This window comes from Physeter macrocephalus, chromosome 12, assembly GCF_002837175.3.
Source record: "Physeter macrocephalus isolate SW-GA chromosome 12, ASM283717v5, whole genome shotgun sequence".
In the NCBI taxonomy this organism is placed as follows: domain Eukaryota; kingdom Metazoa; phylum Chordata; class Mammalia; order Artiodactyla; family Physeteridae; genus Physeter; species Physeter macrocephalus.
Genome location: NC_041225.1, coordinates 12,886,011 through 12,891,418, shown reverse-complemented (window position 1 = coordinate 12,891,418; position 5,408 = coordinate 12,886,011). Strand labels below are relative to the sequence as shown.

The 5,408-nt window shown below is 54.7% G+C and overlaps 1 pseudogene; it reads left to right on the top strand.

The window, feature by feature from the left end:
• Positions 1-215: 215 nt before the first annotated feature.
• Positions 216-3,987, top strand: LOC102994480 (60S ribosomal protein L10-like; annotated as a pseudogene).
• Positions 3,988-5,408: the final 1,421 nt, after the last annotated feature.

The window sequence follows — 5,408 nt, the reverse complement described above, 5'->3', positions numbered from 1 at the left end:
CCCGGACCGGGGCACGAACCCGCGTCCCCTGCATCGGCAGGCGGACTCTCAACCACTGCGCCACCAGGGAAGCCCAGAAGCTGCATTTTAACCAGACTCCTGGGTGATTCATGTGCATGTTAAAATTTCAGAAGTACTGACTGGGACTCTAAGAGCATTGGTGAGTCTGCTGGGCACAGACCTCCTGTCCCGCTGGAATTCAGCCTCCAGGCTCCATGGGGCACCTGCGAGGTGCCTCCCTCATGGGGTTTGGAGGGTCCACAGCTGCAGCCTTTGAGGGGCCCCCTCCTGAGGCCTCAGACTTGATATGGGGTCGGTCGCCTGTGGTGTCACCAGGAAGGCACACGAAGGAAGCCACACCTGCACACCAAGAGCCATCCCCGGGAGCCCCTGAGCCGCCAAGGTCGCCAGCGAGGGGACCGCCGCCCTGGCCCTGCTCTGCCTGCGCAGCCGGCACAGGGGTTGGGCTGCCGTGCTGTCTGGGTTTTCACTGCAACAGTGCTGAGGCCAAGAACAGTCCCTGTCTCTACAGAGGCCTGTTTTTGGTGAAATACAGCCTCTCCTGTTGTCCCGCTTCTAGATTCTGCTCCCAAAGGCCCAGGTCTGTGATGGAATGTTCTAGAAGGAGCTTTGTTCCTGCCGCGCACCACGGCGCCCAGCGCTCTGGGTTAATTCACTCCTGTCCTGACAACATCGTCACCGTCCTAGCCTGCAATCAGTGGTCACGCTTGAGTCTGGTACAGCCTCCCAGGCTCTGTCACCTCTTCTCATCCAAGCTCACCCCAATAACTCATGAATCTCGAGGCCTGTTTCCCAGGGGGCCTCTCAGTCTCCTCCATCACACCGTCTGTGTACGGATCCCAACCTTATCGCCCTGCTCTGCTCCCCCTGCCTCCCCAGGAGCCGGGCCACCCCCGTGCCTTCAACACAGACCGCCGGGCTCCGTCCCCTCACCCTCATTACCCATCCGTCTGTGAGCTGACCCGCTTTATTTCCTAGTGTTTCCCCCACCTCCTCTTCGCCAGCATCACTCCCGTGCAGCGCGGGTTCAGGTGCTTAGCATCCCTTGCCCATCACTGCACCAGGCGCCGGACTGGCCTCTGCCGCCCGGCCGAGCCCTCTCACGTGTCCTCCTCCACCCTGAGCCACGGAGATCCACCCCTGGGCACACGGGACCGGGTCACTCTTCTCTTACATTCCTTCACTCTCATCACCTCTAAGAGAAAGTCCCCGCCTGTCAGTGTGGCCTGGAAGGCCGGCCACAGTGCGCCCCAGCTGACACCCCAACTCCCCACCCCAACCAAGCATGTCTGTGACTCCCGCAGGCTCGCCAGGCTGCGGCTCAGCACCGTTGGGGGCAGCCCTTGCGTGGCTGATTCCTCTTCCGGGAAGGCTTCCCTGACCTCCCCGGGTTCTAAGGGCACAGCTTTCTCTTTTCACTGTTTCCCACTAATGCATGTTGTCTGCTCCTTTCTTGGACTGTCAGCTGCTTAAGGGCAGGTAACACTTCTTCATAGTTTTAAACCCAGCTTCTAGCATAAGCTCGGCATGAAGCGCATACTTAAGGAATGCGTGGTGTCTGACTAGGTCGATTTATGTGCAGGAAATACTGCACATAATACTGAAATACGCCCCATCCTGACTCCCGCGCAGCTTCCCTTTGCCCCGGGACCCTCTGCTCTGGCCTGTGCTCACCCTGCCTAGCCCCCTCCGGATTCTCCAGGTTGCAGCAAGGGCAGCTGTGGGTCTCTGTCGGGGGCGGGGGGACGGACCTGTCCCTGGCAGTGGCTCTTAAGGCCTCTGGCCAGGCCTCAGCCGGGTCTGGCAGGTCTCGGATGCCCTTCCATCCTGTCCCAGACCTGGCTCGGGGCCATCGTGCACCTTCCCCACTGAGCTACACAGTCCAGGGACAGGATGGCACTGTCTCCTATGCTTCGGGCTTCCTCTGCCTCCCGCCACCCTCCGATTCCCTGGGGACCCAAGGTCTGCAGGGCTGCACAGCTGCTGAGCTAGGGAGGCCCCTAGTTTCCCAGTTTAGGTGTAAATGAGACCTCACCTCACTCCCTCAGGGGCCAATTTTACCTAAAAGTGGAGCCCCAAAGTGTTGCATTGATGTCCCACGGGGGAGCCTTGGCCCCGGCCTCCCTGCCCCCATCCTGTGCTCTTGCAGGATGGTCAGGTCGGCCGTGCGGGCAGTCAGTGCACACTCACACCCACACTCACTCACACTCACATATGCACTCACACAGCACAGACTCCCGGCGACTTCCTTTATTCTAATGGCAGGAGAGACAGGTTCTTGGAAGTTTCCTAACGTCTCACCCCAGATCTCTCCTTCCACGCTGCCCCACCCATTCAGGGGGCCGGCCTTTGCCCTGGGTGGGGCAGGGTTGGGGCAGAATTGTATGTGGGTCCTATGTCAGCCCCAGCCCCTTCCAGCAAGTGGGGTCCACCCTCGGCAGCGGCCCTCCCCATTCACCCCGGGACGTGCCCTTCGGCTGTGCGGCCACATCGGAGGGGAGGAGCCCTCCAGCCGGGGCGGGGCTCCCACGGCCACTGCCCTGGAGGCCCCTCCCAGCCTCTGCTGTTCTGTGGGTCAGTTTCCTTCCAGCCCCTCAGCACTGGGCGCCCTGCCGGCTATGTGAGATCCCTTTCTCCTCGAAACTAACACGAATCCTACATTTCCTGAAGATCTCATCCAGGACGCCCCTCTGTTAAAAAGCCTTCCTGGTGGCTCTTTCCCTTTGGCACGCCACTGAAGATCCTGGTGTTACCCATATGGTAAGAACAGACTGTACCCAAAGTCTCGCTTCTGCTGAGGTGTCCCTGATGCTAAGATCTGCATCTTTGACCTGGGATGGAAGAAGGCAAAAGCGGATGAGCTCCCACTCTGTGGCCACGTGGTGTCACATGAGGATGAGCAAGTCTCCTCCGAAGCCCCGGAGGCTGCCCGTATTTGTGTCAACGCGCACGTCACGAAAAGCTGTGGCAAAGATAGTTTTCACATCCGAGTGCAGCCCCACCCCTTCCACATCATCCGTGTCAACAAGATGTTGCCCTGGGCTGGAGCTGATAGGCGAGGTGCCTTTGGAAAGCCCCAGGGCACGGTGGCCAGGGTCCACATTGGCCACGTCATCATGTCCATCCACGCCAAGCTGCAGAACAGGAGCACGTGACTGAGGCCCTGCGCAGGGCCAAGTTCAAGTTCCCTGGCCGCCAGAAGAGCCACATCTCCAAGAAGTGGGGATTTACTAAGTTTAATGCGGATGAATTTGAAAACATGGTGGCAGAAAAGAGGCTCATCCCGGATGCCTGTGGGATCAAATACACCCCTAGTCGTGGCCCCTGGACACGTGGCGGGCCTTGCACTCCTGAGAGCCTTGGCGCTGTCCCCTCCTTACTCACGCCCACCGATAAATCCTACTTTCCTGTCCAGAAAGATCCAAAAAGCCTTCCTGATGTATTGCTCTGGTACCCGCCTCGGTCTCCCTGTACAGCCACCCCTGTGTGAGGAAGCCCCATCTGCGGGAAGTTTCTGGTGGTCTCGAGAGAGTTTCTCCAAGCTCAGGGGAAGGAAAGGCCCCTCCAGGCCCTCGATGCTGTGGACCAGCTGGTCACCAGCTGTGTGAGCTGGAATAATGCCTCCGACTGAAGGCGGAGGTGAAGTGTGAGGGGCGACAGGTGCACCCAACACCCCGGGCACCTAGGATCTGGCCACCTCTCTGAGTGTCAGGCAGCCACGGGGAACAAAGCCGTCACGTGCTGGGCCTGGACACTTTCTAAACAGGCACAGCCTGGGTGTGAGAATCGACAGGCATGAGGGCTGAGTGGTCCTGTTTCTACTCTGCCCCTGGGTGGATGGGAGGCGTCCAGCTGGGAGCTCAGAAGAAAGTGGAAGCCAAAGTGACTGTTCCTGGGGGTAACATGGGGGCCTTGGGACTCCTTATTTTTAAAATATATTTTTTAAATTTGGAAATAATTCCAAGTCTCTGAAAAGTTGTAAAAATAAAACATAGTTCAAAGAACATCTTTATACCTTTTGCCAAGATTTACTCCATTTGCTTTATCATTTGTCTCCCCAAGCACGTACACACACACACACACACACACACACACACACACACACACACACACGGATGTCTCTATATGCATAATTTTTTCCCTGAACCATTTGAAGGTAAGTTACACTTTTACCCTAAATACTTCAGTATTTTCCAAGAATAGAGATTTTTCTTATGGTATCAACTTTACAGATTGACATTGAGCCAGTACTTTTAGGTGTTGTAGATCGTCTAGTCTTATTTGTTGACCTAATGATGTCCTTGGGTTAAATCTTCTTCCCTGATTCAATATCTGAGAGCAGATACCGCATTCAGTTGTCATGTGTCTTTAGCCTCCTCCATTAATCTGGAACATTCCCTTGGCCTTTCTTTGTCTTTCATGCTGTTGAAAAGTCCAGGGGTTTTGTGAGGGCTCCTGGGCAGAGGCGGTTTCACCCAGGGGTTGACAGCACAGATGTTGAGGTAATGTACCTCCTGCAGCCTCCATACTCCTGCCTCACCATCCTAACAGTTGCTCATCTGGAATTACCAAGGAAGGAACTATTTCACTGAAATACACTTTTCTTCCCCCCAGATAATTTTTATCCCTTCAAAAGTGCCTAACTTCATTAAGTTTGGCCATCTTGTAGAGAAAATTTTCTAAAATGTATCATAAACTGGTCTTCCTTTTTAAAAGAGGACATGCCACATCCCATAAGTCTTTCTGGACGATCCAGGTCAAAACTCTGAATGGAAGTCGTCGTGCTTTGTTGCAAAACCAGCAATTGTGGACCCTTAGGGACTATTTCCAGCTCTACACTAAATGGTCCCAATTGCTCTGCTTTTTGATACTCACTTTTGTACTTTTTTTTTTTCTGATTCTGAGATTCTAGTCATCTGCCACTTCTTATAGCTCCTGGTATGCTTCTAGCAATTACTTCTTTAAATGGCCTTGGGCTGGGAAGATTGATAACCAAGTGTGTTAGAATTGTGTGTAAAGCAAGAATCTTAAGTTCTTTCTTTCTTTCTTAGACAGTTTTATTATTTTTTTATTTTTATTTTTAAAATTAATTAATTTTATTTATTTTTTGGCCACGTTGGGTCTTTGTTTCTGCGCATGGACTTTCTCTCGTTGCGGCGAGAGGGGGCTACTCTTCGTTGCGGTGCGCGGGCTTCTCATTGCTGTGGCTTCTCTTGTTGCGGAGCATGGGCTCTAGGCACACGGGCTTCAGTAGTTGTGGCACGCGGCCTCAGTAGTTGCGGCGTGAGGGCTCTAGGGTGTGGGGGCTTCAGTTGTTGTGGCACTCAGGCTTAGTTGCTCCGTGGCATGTAGGATCTTCCCGGACCAGGGCTTGAACCCGTGTCCCC